The sequence below is a fragment of the Triturus cristatus genome, chromosome 8, assembly GCF_964204655.1.
Source record: "Triturus cristatus chromosome 8, aTriCri1.1, whole genome shotgun sequence".
NCBI classification, from domain to species: domain Eukaryota; kingdom Metazoa; phylum Chordata; class Amphibia; order Caudata; family Salamandridae; genus Triturus; species Triturus cristatus.
Window position 1 is genome coordinate 737,293,293 of NC_140591.1, and position 14,518 is coordinate 737,307,810.

The window sequence follows — 14,518 nt, forward strand, 5'->3', positions numbered from 1 at the left end:
GCACTCAAAGCCAGAAACACTCCACTAAAATAAGATTCCTGTTGGTGCCAACAATTCTCCATGTTAATGCTTGTTCTAGGTGAGCAGTGAACCGATTGCAGGGCTCTTTTGAAAGCAAGGTCTGAGAACCAACAGATACATCCACACGCCGATTACTTTAGTGTTTTGAGAGAATTCCCTTTCTTGGAACGAGATTGCATGAAATAATCTTCAGGGCTTGGACAATTCCATGGCAAAACGGCACCTATCAACATTGTAGCCAACACAATATAACAACTGTTTCTGCCCGGTTTCGAACCGGGGACCTTTCGCGTGCGAGGCGAACGTGATAACCACTACACTACAGAAACAGATACCTACAGTTGATTTTTCTGTAATGAAACTGCTCCGAACTGGCTATTCCATGGGCCTCTGGCTTTAGATTTCTTTCATGCAACCTGCCCGACATCCCTAGCTGAACGCTCGTACATGCCATGCAAGACCAGATGTTTGGTATTAGCTCAGACTGGGCAGGGCTGAAGCATGAGACTCTAGCAAAGAATTATCCACTACTGCAAAGAAAAAATTGATGTTGGTTTTGAAACGCAAACTTCAAAACAACTTGAAAAGAGTGCCAAGAAAAGGGCTCGTCCGGGATTTGAACCCGGGACCTCTCGCACCCAAAGCGAGAATCATACCCCTAGACCAACTAGCCCTCAAAATCCTCTTACCTCTCAAAAGCTAATAACGGCTCTAAGCCCGCAATGAAGATCATGCTGGTATCTTTATGATGCTTGGTCTGTGAATACGCATGAAAGTCAGTCTCAACTTACCCTTTCTCAAACGATAGCACTATCATTTACAAGTGTCTCCTTTTATTCCGTCCCAGCTTTGGACACGTCTTACAGGAAGTCAGCCCTTATTTATATATTTCTGCAGTGGCTGAAGCTTAATGAGAAAGAGTAACAAGTTGTTCATAACAGCATAAGAAACACATTGTGCATTTTCTCTCAAATACTCCTTCACTTTGTGCCAAAAGAAATACCAAGGTGAATACCTAGGCCACAGATTCAAGCTAAAGATCTTCCTGCTGAATGCAAGGCGCAATAAAAACTGCATATCGCTGGACTAAAGCATTCCTTGCATAGCCTCTAACATCATAACATAACTGAGCTGCTAGCAGCAAGCTAACCAATACCTTTCTGAAATGAGAATTACATGTGCTTATCTGCTCAATCAGTGCTCGATCAGGCGAGATTTAGAAAAGGTGGAAAGGGTCCAAGTGGATGCCCCTTCCTTTTTAGGGTGGGTCCTGCTGACTATCATAGGATTGCTTGTAAAAGTGGCCAGGGTCAGAGGAAAAGCTGCCAACACTTCTTAGCATTCTCTATAGATGCAGCCATTTTCTGTGACTGTAATTTCGGCCTTTTCCCAGAAGTCTCTATTCTGCCTATGCAAATTAACAAAAGCAGTGCTTATTCCTCACTTGCTCAAATGTCCTTCCTGTCCAGAAAGCTCTGATTAAGCATGCTTATTTTCTTTTTCTGGGATATTTTAAATTGTTTCGCTGTCCAGTCTGTGGCAGTAGAAAGCTGCTTATGATGCCAGGTTTTGATGAATCCCCAAGGTACAAGTACAGAGGAATATATCAGTCTCTAGGATATGGAACTTTTAGCTAACACATCACAATATGTGATGCTTGCCAAGAAAACACTACATTCTGGAGCGCTGATGATCAGAACATTCTGCTCCTGAAGGATAGAAAAGACAGCTTGATTGAAATAAAGTCTGTTTATATTGACGCTCTCTCTCTCCCTATATATACATACATGCGTACACACACACACACAGGTATGTCATGCATTTCTTCAGATTTGTTTCAACCATTTACCATTTATTGGAGAATCCCTACTTTTCAAGTGACTGCAAATGAAGTCATCTCTGGCACTTTTTGTGCAAAGTAAGAGACACACATGACACCTTTTTATAAAAGTCATCGGTTTCTTTGTTACTGTGTACTTTCAAAGCATGGGGCTTTCACACGTCAGGTAAACCTGATTACCACTACACAACAAAAGCAGATGCAGCTTTCTTATCTATGTCGTGATAGAACAGTTGTGAATTGAGTAGAAGAAGGGCCCTGATGTGATACTTATTACATGCAGCCTGTAAGATAGTCAAACATGCAGGCTAGGAAGGAAGATGCAAATATCAATGTATTAGAAAAACACCTAAAGGCGAGTGATATGCTTTCATTCATGCATGGCTAGGAAAAATCGCCATACTGTTGCAAACATTCTTACACCACCAACTGGAAATAAATGATTCTGACATTAAACGTAAAGGTGACAATGCATTTGTATCATCACCTTGAGAAGGATCATCTTGGAATTGAGCCGAGGGCCTCTGCACTCAAAGCCAGAAACACTCCACTAAAATAAGATTCCTGTTGGTGCCAACAATTCTCCATGTTAATGCTTGTTCTAGGTGAGCAGTGAACCGATTGCAGGGCTCTTTTGAAAGCAAGGTCTGAGAACCAACAGATACATCCACACGCCGATTACTTTAGTGTTTTGAGAGAATTCCCTTTCTTGGAACGAGATTGCATGAAATAATCTTCAGGGCTTGGACAATTCCATGGCAAAACGGCACCTATCAACATTGTAGCCAACACAATATAACAACTGTTTCTGCCCGGTTTCGAACCGGGGACCTTTCGCGTGCGAGGCGAACGTGATAACCACTACACTACAGAAACAGATACCTACAGTTGATTTTTCTGTAATGAAACTGCTCCGAACTGGCTATTCCATGGGCCTCTGGCTTTAGATTTCTTTCATGCAACCTGCCCGACATCCCTAGCTGAACGCTCGTACATGCCATGCAAGACCAGATGTTTGGTATTAGCTCAGACTGGGCAGGGCTGAAGCATGAGACTCTAGCAAAGAATTATCCACTACTGCAAAGAAAAAATTGATGTTGGTTTTGAAACGCAAACTTCAAAACAACTTGAAAAGAGTGCCAAGAAAAGGGCTCGTCCGGGATTTGAACCCGGGACCTCTCGCACCCAAAGCGAGAATCATACCCCTAGACCAACTAGCCCTCAAAATCCTCTTACCTCTCAAAAGCTAATAACGGCTCTAAGCCCGCAATGAAGATCATGCTGGTATCTTTATGATGCTTGGTCTGTGAATACGCATGAAAGTCAGTCTCAACTTACCCTTTCTCAAACGATAGCACTATCATTTACAAGTGTCTCCTTTTATTCCGTCCCAGCTTTGGACACGTCTTACAGGAAGTCAGCCCTTATTTATATATTTCTGCAGTGGCTGAAGCTTAATGAGAAAGAGTAACAAGTTGTTCATAACAGCATAAGAAACACATTGTGCATTTTCTCTCAAATACTCCTTCACTTTGTGCCAAAAGAAATACCAAGGTGAATACCTAGGCCACAGATTCAAGCTAAAGATCTTCCTGCTGAATGCAAGGCGCAATAAAAACTGCATATCGCTGGACTAAAGCATTCCTTGCATAGCCTCTAACATCATAACATAACTGAGCTGCTAGCAGCAAGCTAACCAATACCTTTCTGAAATGAGAATTACATGTGCTTATCTGCTCAATCAGTGCTCGATCAGGCGAGATTTAGAAAAGGTGGAAAGGGTCCAAGTGGATGCCCCTTCCTTTTTAGGGTGGGTCCTGCTGACTATCATAGGATTGCTTGTAAAAGTGGCCAGGGTCAGAGGAAAAGCTGCCAACACTTCTTAGCGTTCTCTATAGATGCAGCCATTTTCTGTGACTGTAATTTCGGCCTTTTCCCAGAAGTCTCTATTCTGCCTATGCAAATTAACAAAAGCAGTGCTTATTCCTCACTTGCTCAAATGTCCTTCCTGTCCAGAAAGCTCTGATTAAGCATGCTTATTTTCTTTTTCTGGGATATTTTAAATTGTTTCGCTGTCCAGTCTGTGGCAGTAGAAAGCTGCTTATGATGCCAGGTTTTGATGAATCCCCAAGGTACAAGTACAGAGGAATATATCAGTCTCTAGGATATGGAACTTTTAGCTAACACATCACAATATGTGATGCTTGCCAAGAAAACACTACATTCTGGAGCGCTGATGATCAGAACATTCTGCTCCTGAAGGATAGAAAAGACAGCTTGATTGAAATAAAGTCTGTTTATATTGACGCTCTCTCTCTCCCTATATATACATACATGCGTACACACACACACACAGGTATGTCATGCATTTCTTCAGATTTGTTTAAACCATTTACCATTTATTGGAGAATCCCTACTTTTCAAGTGACTGCAAATGAAGCCATCTCTGGCACTTTTTGTGCAAAGTAAGAGACACACATGACACCTTTTTATAAAAGTCATCGGTTTCTTTGTTACTGTGTACTTTCAAAGCATGGGGCTTTCACACGTCAGGTAAACCTGATTACCACTACACAACAAAAGCAGATGCAGCTTTCTTATCTATGTCGTGATAGAACAGTTGTGAATTGAGTAGAAGAAGGGCCCTGATGTGATACTTATTACATGCAGCCTGTAAGATAGTCAAACATGCAGGCTAGGAAGGAAGATGCAAATATCAATGTATTAGAAAAACACCTAAAGGCGAGTGATATGCTTTCATTCATGCATGGCTAGGAAAAATCGCCATACTGTTGCAAACATTCTTACACCACCAACTGGAAATAAATGATTCTGACATTAAACGTAAAGGTGACAATGCATTTGTATCATCACCTTGAGAAGGATCATCTTGGAATTGAGCCGAGGGCCTCTGCACTCAAAGCCAGAAACACTCCACTAAAATAAGATTCCTGTTGGTGCCAACAATTCCCCATGTTAATGCTTGTTCTAGGTGAGCAGTGAACCGATTGCAGGGCTCTTTTGAAAGCAAGGTCTGAGAACCAACAGATACATCCACACGCCGATTACTTTAGTGTTTTGAGAGAATTCCCTTTCTTGGAACGAGATTGCATGAAATAATCTTCAGGGCTTGGACAATTCCATGGCAAAACGGCACCTATCAACATTGTAGCCAACACAATATAACAACTGTTTCTGCCCGGTTTCGAACCGGGGACCTTTCGCGTGTGAGGCGAACTTGATAACCACTACACTACAGAAACAGATACCTACAGTTGATTTTTCTGTAATGAAACTGCTCCGAACTGGCTATTCCATGGGCCTCTGGCTTTAGATTTCTTTCATGCAACCTGCCCGACATCCCTAGCTGAACGCTCGTACATGCCATGCAAGACCAGATGTTTGGTATTAGCTCAGACTGGGCAGGGCTGAAGCATGAGACTCTAGCAAAGAATTATCCACTACTGCAAAGAAAAAATTGATGTTGGTTTTGAAACGCAAACTTCAAAACAACTTGAAAAGAGTACCAAGAAAAGGGCTCGTCCGGGATTTGAACCCGGGACCTCTCGCACCCAAAGCGAGAATCATACCCCTAGACCAACGAGCCCTCAAAATCCTCTTACCTCTCAAAAGCTAATACCGGCTCTAAGCCCGCAATGAAGATCATGCTGGTATCTTTATGATGCTTGGTCTGTGAATACGCATGAAAGTCAGTCTCAACTTACCCTTTCTCAAACGATAGCACTATCATTTACAAGTGTCTCCTTTTATTCCGTCCCAGCTTCGGACACGTCTTACAGGAAGTCAGCCCTTATTTATATATTTCTGCAGTGGCTGAAGCTTAATGAGAAAGAGTAACAAGTTGTTCATAACAACATAAGAAACACATTGTGCATTTTCTCTCAAATACTCCTTCACTTTGTGCCAAAAGAAATACCAAGGTGAATACCTAGGCCACAGATTCAAGCTAAAGATCTTCCTGGTGAAGGCAAGGCGCAATAAAAACTGCATATCGCTGGACTAAAGCATTCCTTGCATAGCCTCTAACATCATAACATAACTGAGCTGCTAGCAGCAAGCTAACCAATACCTTTCTGAAATAAGAATGACATGTGCTTATCTGCTCAATCAGTGCTCAATCAGGCGAGATTTAGAAAAGGTGGAAAGGGTCCAAGTGGATGCCCCTTCCTTTTTAGGGTGGGTCCTGCTGACTATCATAGGATTGCTTGTAAAAGTGGTCAGGGTCAGAGGAAAAGCTGCCAACACTTCTTAGCGTTCTCTATAGATGCAGCCATTTTCTGTGACTGTAATTTCGGCCTTTTCCCAGAAGTCTCTATTCTGCCTATGCAAATTAACAAAAGCAGTGCTTATTCCTCACTTGCTCAAATGTCCTTCCTGTCCAGAAAGCTCTGATTAAGCATGCTTATTTTCTTTTTCTGGGATATTTTAAATTGTTTCGCTGTGCAGTCTGTGGCAGTAGAAAGCTGCTTATGATGCCAGGTTTTGATGAATCCCCAAGGTACAAGTACAGAGGAATATATCAGTCTCTAGGATATGGAACTTTTAGCTAACACATCACAATATGTGATGCTTGCCAAGAAAACACTACATTCTGGAGCGCTGATGATCAGAACATTCTGCTCCTGAAGGATAGAAAAGACAGCTTGATTGAAATAAAGTCTGTTTATATTGATGCTCTCTCTCTCCCTATATATACATACATGCGTACACACACACACACAGGTATGTCATGCATTTCTTCAGATTTGTTTCAACCATTTACCATTTATTGGAGAATCCCTACTTTTCAAGTGACTGCAAATGAAGTCATCTCTGGCACTTTTTGTGCAAAGTAAGAGACGCACATGACACCTTTTTATAAAAGTCATCGGTTTCTTTGTTACTGTGTACTTTCAAAGCATGGGGCTTTCACACGTCAGGTAAACCTGATTACCACTACACAACAAAAGCAGATGCAGCTTTCTTATCTATGTCGTGATAGAACAGTTGTGAATTGAGTAGAAGAAGGGCCCTGATGTGATACTTATTACATGCAGCCTGTAAGATAGTCAAACATGCAGGCTAGGAAGGAAGATGCAAATATCAATGTATTAGAAAAACACCTAAAGGCGAGTGATATGCTTTCATTCATGCATGGCTAGGAAAAATCGCCATACTGTTGCAAACATTCTTACACCACCAACTGGAAATAAATGATTCTGACATTAAACGTAAAGGTGACAATGCATTTGTATCATCACCTTGAGAAGGATCATCTTGGAATTGAGCCGAGGGCCTCTGCACTCAAAGCCAGAAACACTCCACTAAAATAAGATTCCTGTTGGTGCCAACAATTCTCCATGTTAATGCTTGTTCTAGGTGAGCAGTGAACCGATTGCAGGGCTCTTTTGAAAGCAAGGTCTGAGAACCAACAGATACATCCACACGCCGATTACTTTAGTGTTTTGAGAGAATTCCCTTTCTTGGAACGAGATTGCATGAAATAATCTTCAGGGCTTGGACAATTCCATGGCAAAACGGCACCTATCAACATTGTAGCCAACACAATATAACAACTGTTTCTGCCCGGTTTCGAACCGGGGACCTTTCGCGTGCGAGGCGAACGTGATAACCACTACACTACAGAAACAGATACCTACAGTTGATTTTTCTGTAATGAAACTGCTCCGAACTGGCTATTCCATGGGCCTCTGGCTTTAGATTTCTTTCATGCAACCTGCCCGACATCCCTAGCTGAACGCTCGTACATGCCATGCAAGACCAGATGTTTGGTATTAGCTCAGACTGGGCAGGGCTGAAGCATGAGACTCTAGCAAAGAATTATCCACTACTGCAAAGAAAAAATTGATGTTGGTTTTGAAACGCAAACTTCAAAACAACTTGAAAAGAGTGCCAAGAAAAGGGCTCGTCCGGGATTTGAACCCGGGACCTCTCGCACCCAAAGCGAGAATCATACCCCTAGACCAACTAGCCCTCAAAATCCTCTTACCTCTCAAAAGCTAATAACGGCTCTAAGCCCGCAATGAAGATCATGCTGGTATCTTTATGATGCTTGGTCTGTGAATACGCATGAAAGTCAGTCTCAACTTACCCTTTCTCAAACGATAGCACTATCATTTACAAGTGTCTCCTTTTATTCCGTCCCAGCTTTGGACACGTCTTACAGGAAGTCAGCCCTTATTTATATATTTCTGCAGTGGCTGAAGCTTAATGAGAAAGAGTAACAAGTTGTTCATAACAGCATAAGAAACACATTGTGCATTTTCTCTCAAATACTCCTTCACTTTGTGCCAAAAGAAATACCAAGGTGAATACCTAGGCCACAGATTCAAGCTAAAGATCTTCCTGCTGAATGCAAGGCGCAATAAAAACTGCATATCGCTGGACTAAAGCATTCCTTGCATAGCCTCTAACATCATAACATAACTGAGCTGCTAGCAGCAAGCTAACCAATACCTTTCTGAAATGAGAATTACATGTGCTTATCTGCTCAATCAGTGCTCGATCAGGCGAGATTTAGAAAAGGTGGAAAGGGTCCAAGTGGATGCCCCTTCCTTTTTAGGGTGGGTCCTGCTGACTATCATAGGATTGCTTGTAAAAGTGGCCAGGGTCAGAGGAAAAGCTGCCAACACTTCTTAGCGTTCTCTATAGATGCAGCCATTTTCTGTGACTGTAATTTCGGCCTTTTCCCAGAAGTCTCTATTCTGCCTATGCAAATTAACAAAAGCAGTGCTTATTCCTCACTTGCTCAAATGTCCTTCCTGTCCAGAAAGCTCTGATTAAGCATGCTTATTTTCTTTTTCTGGGATATTTTAAATTGTTTCGCTGTCCAGTCTGTGGCAGTAGAAAGCTGCTTATGATGCCAGGTTTTGATGAATCCCCAAGGTACAAGTACAGAGGAATATATCAGTCTCTAGGATATGGAACTTTTAGCTAACACATCACAATATGTGATGCTTGCCAAGAAAACACTACATTCTGGAGCGCTGATGATCAGAACATTCTGCTCCTGAAGGATAGAAAAGACAGCTTGATTGAAATAAAGTCTGTTTATATTGACGCTCTCTCTCTCCCTATATATACATACATGCGTACACACACACACACAGGTATGTCATGCATTTCTTCAGATTTGTTTAAACCATTTACCATTTATTGGAGAATCCCTACTTTTCAAGTGACTGCAAATGAAGCCATCTCTGGCACTTTTTGTGCAAAGTAAGAGACACACATGACACCTTTTTATAAAAGTCATCGGTTTCTTTGTTACTGTGTACTTTCAAAGCATGGGGCTTTCACACGTCAGGTAAACCTGATTACCACTACACAACAAAAGCAGATGCAGCTTTCTTATCTATGTCGTGATAGAACAGTTGTGAATTGAGTAGAAGAAGGGCCCTGATGTGATACTTATTACATGCAGCCTGTAAGATAGTCAAACATGCAGGCTAGGAAGGAAGATGCAAATATCAATGTATTAGAAAAACACCTAAAGGCGAGTGATATGCTTTCATTCATGCATGGCTAGGAAAAATCGCCATACTGTTGCAAACATTCTTACACCACCAACTGGAAATAAATGATTCTGACATTAAACGTAAAGGTGACAATGCATTTGTATCATCACCTTGAGAAGGATCATCTTGGAATTGAGCCGAGGGCCTCTGCACTCAAAGCCAGAAACACTCCACTAAAATAAGATTCCTGTTGGTGCCAACAATTCTCCATGTTCATGCTTGTTCTAGGTGAGCAGTGAACCGATTGCAGGGCTCTTTTGAAAGCAAGGTCTGAGAACCAACAGATACATCCACACGCCGATTACTTTAGTGTTTTGAGAGAATTCCCTTTCTTGGAACGAGATTGCATGAAATAATCTTCAGGGCTTGGACAATTCCATGGCAAAACGGCACCTATCAACATTGTAGCCAACACAATATAACAACTGTTTCTGCCCGGTTTCGAACCGGGGACCTTTCGCGTGTGAGGCGAACGTGATAACCACTACACTACAGAAACAGATACCTACAGTTGATTTTTCTGTAATGAAACTGCTCCGAACTGGCTATTCCATGGGCCTCTGGCTTTAGATTTCTTTCATGCGACCTGCCCGACATCCCTAGCTGAACGCTCGTACATGCCATGCAAGACCAGATGTTTGGTATTAGCTCAGACTGGGCAGGGCTGAAGCATGAGACTCTAGAAAAGAATTATCCACTACTGCAAAGAAAAAATTGATGTTGGTTTTGAAACGCAAACTTCAAAACAACTTGAAAAGAGTACCAAGAAAAGGGCTCGTCCGGGATTTGAACCTGGAACCTCTCGCACCCAAAGCGAGAATCATACCCCTAGACCAACGAGCCCTCAAAATCCTCTTACCTCTCAAAAGCTAATACCGGCTCTAAGCCCGCAATGAAGATCATGCTGGTATCTTTATGATGCTTGGTCTGTGAATACGCATGAAAGTCAGTCTCAACTTACCCTTTCTCAAACGATAGCACTATCATTTACAAGTGTCTCCTTTTATTCCGTCCCAGCTTTGGACACGTCTTACAGGAAGTCAGCCCTTATTTATATATTTCTTCAGTGGCTGAAGCTTAATGAGAAAGAGTAACAAGTTGTTCATAACAACATAAGAAACACATTGTGCATTTTCTCTCAAATACTCCTTCACTTTGTGCCAAAAGAAATACCAAGGTGAATACCTAGGCCACAGATTCAAGCTAAAGATCTTCCTGCTGAATGCAAGGCGCAATAAAAACTGCATATCGCTGGACTAAAGCATTCCTTGCATAGCCTCTAACATCATAACATAACTGAGCTGCTAGCAGCAAGCTAACCAATACCTTTCTGAAATGAGAATGACATGTGCTTATCTGCTCAATCAGTGCTCAATCAGGCTCGATCAGGCGAGATTTAGAAAAGGTGGAAAGGGTCCAAGTGGATGCCCCTTCCTTTTTAGGGTGGGTCCTGCTGACTATCATAGGATTGCTTGTAAAAGTGGCCAGGGTCAGAGGAAAAGCTGCCAACACTTCTTAGCATTCTCTATAGATGCAGCCATTTTCTGTGACTGTAATTTCGGCCTTTTCCCAGAAGTCTCTATTCTGCCTATGCAAATTAACAAAAGCAGTGCTTATTCCTCACTTGCTCAAATGTCCTTCCTGTCCAGAAAGCTCTGATTAAGCATGCTTATTTTCTTTTTCTGGGATATTTTAAATTGTTTCGCTGTCCAGTCTGTGGCAGTAGAAAGCTGCTTATGATGCCAGGTTTTGATGAATCCCCAAGGTACAAGTACAGAGGAATATATCAGTCTCTAGGATATGGAACTTTTAGCTAACACATCACAATATGTGATGCTTGCCAAGAAAACACTACATTCTGGAGCGCTGATGATCAGAACATTCTGCTCCTGAAGGATAGAAAAGACAGCTTGATTGAAATAAAGTCTGTTTATATTGACGCTCTCTCTCTCCCTATATATACATACATGCATACACACACACACACAGGTATGTCATGCATTTCTTCAGATTTGTTTCAACCATTTACCATTTATTGGAGAATCCCTACTTTTCAAGTGACTGCAAATGAAGTCATCTCTGGCACTTTTTGTGCAAAGTAAGAGACACACATGACACCTTTTTATAAAAGTCATCGGTTTCTTTGTTACTGTGTACTTTCAAAGCATGGGGCTTTCACACGTCAGGTAAACCTGATTACCACTACACAACAAAAGCAGATGCAGCTTTCTTCTCTATGTCGTGATAGAACAGTTGTGAATTGAGTAGAAGAAGGGCCCTGATGTGATACTTATTACATGCAGCCTGTAAGATAGTCAAACATGCAGGCTAGGAAGGAAGATGCAAATATCAATGTATTAGAAAAACACCTAAAGGCGTGTGATATGCTTTCATTCATGCATGGCTAGGAAAAATCGCCATACTGTTGCAAACATTCTTACACCACCAACTGGAAATAAATGATTCTGACATTAAACGTAAAGGTGACAATGCATTTGTATCATCACCCTGAGAAGGATCATCTTGGAATTGAGCCGAGGGCCTCTGCACTCAAAGCCAGAAACACTCCACTAAAATAAGATTCCTGTTGGTGCCAACAATTCTCCATGTTAATGCTTGTTCTAGGTGAGCAGTGAACCGATTGCAGGGCTCTTTTGAAAGCAAGGTCTGAGAACCAACAGATACATCCACACGCCGATTACTTTAGTGTTTTGAGAGAATTCCCTTTCTTGGAACGAGATTGTATGAAATAATCTTCAGGGCTTGGACAATTCCATGGCAAAACGGCACCTATCAACATTGTAGCCAACACAATATAACAACTGTTTCAGCCCGGTTTCGAACCGGGGACCTTTCGCGTGTGAGGCGAACTTGATAACCACTACACTACAGAAACAGATACCTACAGTTGATTTTTCTGTAATGAAACTGCTCCGAACTGGCTATTCCATGGGCCTCTGGCTTTAGATTTCTTTCATGCAACCTGCCCGACATCCCTAGCTGAACGCTCGTACATGCCATGCAAGACCAGATGTTTGGTATTAGCTCAGACTGGGCAGGGCTGAAGCATGAGACTCTAGCAAAGAATTATCCACTACTGCAAAGAAAAAATTGATGTTGGTTTTGAAACGCAAACTTCAAACCAACTTGAAAAGAGTACCAAGAAAAGGGCTCGTCCGGGATTTGAACCCGGGACCTCTCGCACCCAAAGCGAGAATCATACCCCTAGACCAACGAGCCCTCAAAATCCTCTTACCTCTCAAAAGCTAATACCGGCTCTAAGCCCGCAATGAAGATCATGCTGGTATCTTTATGATGCTTGGTCTGTGAATACGCATGAAAGTCAGTCTCAACTTACCCTTTCTCAAACGATAGCACTATCATTTACAAGTGTCTCCTTTTATTCCGTCCCAGCTTTGGACACGTCTTACAGGAAGTCAGCCCTTATTTATATATTTCTGCAGTGGCTGAAGCTTAATGAGAAAGAGTAACAAGTTGTTCATAACAACATAAGAAACACATTGTGCATTTTCTCTCAAATACTCCTTCACTTTGTGCCAAAAGAAATACCAAGGTGAATACCTAGGCCACAGATTCAAGCTAAAGATCTTCCTGGTGAAGGCAAGGCGCAATAAAAACTGCATATCGCTGGACTAAAGCATTCCTTGCATAGCCTCTAACATCATAACATAACTGAGCTGCTAGCAGCAAGCTAACCAATACCTTTCTGAAATGAGAATGACATGTGCTTATCTGCTCAATCAGTGCTCAATCAGGCGAGATTTAGAAAAGGTGGAAAGGGTCCAAGTGGATGCCCCTTCCTTTTTAGGGTGGGTCCTGCTGACTATCATAGGATTGCTTGTAAAAGTGGTCAGGGTCAGAGGAAAAGCTGCCAACACTTCTTAGCGTTCTCTATAGATGCAGCCATTTTCTGTGACTGTAATTTCGGCCTTTTCCCAGAAGTCTCTATTCTGCCTATGCAAATTAACAAAAGCAGTGCTTATTCCTCACTTGCTCAAAGGTCCTTCCTGTCCAGAAAGCTCTGATTAAGCATGCTTATTTTCTTTTTCTGGGATATTTTAAATTGTTTCGCTGTCCAGTCTGTGGCAGTAGAAAGCTGCTTATGATGCCAGGTTTTGATGAATCCCCAAGGTACAAGTACAGAGGAATATATCAGTCTCTAGGATATGGAACTTTTAGCTAACACATCACAATATGTGATGCTTGCCAAGAAAACACTACATTCTGGAGCGCTGATGATCAGAACATTCTGCTCCTGAAGGATAGAAAAGACAGCTTGATTGAAATAAAGTCTGTTTATATTGACGCTCTCTCTCTCCCTATATATACATACATGCGTACACACACACACACAGGTATGTCATGCATTTCTTCAGATTTGTTTCAACCATTTACCATTTATTGGAGAATCCCTACTTTTCAAGTGACTGCAAATGAAGTCATCTCTGGCACTTTTTGTGCAAAGTAAGAGACGCACATGACACCTTTTTATAAAAGTCACCGGTTTCTTTGTTACTGTGTACTTTCAAAGCATGGGGCTTTCACACGTCAGGTAAACCTGATTACCACTACACAACAAAAGCAGATGCAGCTTTCTTATCTATGTCGTGATAGAACAGTTGTGAATTGAGTAGAAGAAGGGCCCTGATGTGATACTTATTACATGCAGCCTGTAAGATAGTCAAACATGCAGGCTAGGAAGGAAGATGCAAATATCAATGTATTAGAAAAACACCTAAAGGCGAGTGATATGCTTTCATTCATGCATGGCTAGGAAAAATCGCCATACTGTTGCAAACATTCTTACACCACCAACTGGAAATAAATGATTCTGACATTAAACGTAAAGGTGACAATGCATTTGTATCATCACCTTGAGAAGGATCATCTTGGAATTGAGCCGAGGGCCTCTGCACTCAAAGCCAGAAACACTCCACTAAAATAAGATTCCTGTTGGTGCCAACAATTCTCCATGTTAATGCTTGTTCTAGGTGAGCAGTGAACCGATTGCAGGGCTCTTTTGAAAGCAAGGTCTGAGAACCAACAGATACATCCACACGCCGATTACTTTAGTGTTTTGAGAGAATTCCCTTTCTTG

The 14,518-nt window shown here is 41.8% G+C and overlaps 6 non-coding genes across 6 annotated transcripts; all 6 read right to left on the minus strand.

Annotated features, from left to right (window-relative positions):
* Nucleotides 1–277: 277 nt before the first annotated feature.
* TRNAA-CGC (transfer RNA alanine (anticodon CGC)) lies at nucleotides 278–350 on the minus strand. The gene has a single exon. It is a non-coding gene; the product is annotated as a tRNA-Ala (tRNA).
* A 2,314-nt stretch (nucleotides 351–2,664) lies between these two features.
* Nucleotides 2,665–2,737, minus strand: TRNAA-CGC (transfer RNA alanine (anticodon CGC)). Its single transcript has one exon. It is a non-coding gene; the product is annotated as a tRNA-Ala (tRNA).
* A 2,659-nt stretch (nucleotides 2,738–5,396) lies between these two features.
* Nucleotides 5,397–5,468, minus strand: TRNAP-UGG (transfer RNA proline (anticodon UGG)). The gene has a single exon. It is a non-coding gene; the product is annotated as a tRNA-Pro (tRNA).
* Nucleotides 5,469–7,438: 1,970 nt separating this feature from the next.
* TRNAA-CGC (transfer RNA alanine (anticodon CGC)) lies at nucleotides 7,439–7,511 on the minus strand. The gene has a single exon. It is a non-coding gene; the product is annotated as a tRNA-Ala (tRNA).
* Nucleotides 7,512–9,825: 2,314 nt separating this feature from the next.
* On the minus strand, nucleotides 9,826–9,898 carry TRNAV-CAC (transfer RNA valine (anticodon CAC)). Its single transcript has one exon. It is a non-coding gene; the product is annotated as a tRNA-Val (tRNA).
* Nucleotides 9,899–12,567: 2,669 nt separating this feature from the next.
* TRNAP-UGG (transfer RNA proline (anticodon UGG)) lies at nucleotides 12,568–12,639 on the minus strand. The gene has a single exon. It is a non-coding gene; the product is annotated as a tRNA-Pro (tRNA).
* Nucleotides 12,640–14,518: the final 1,879 nt, after the last annotated feature.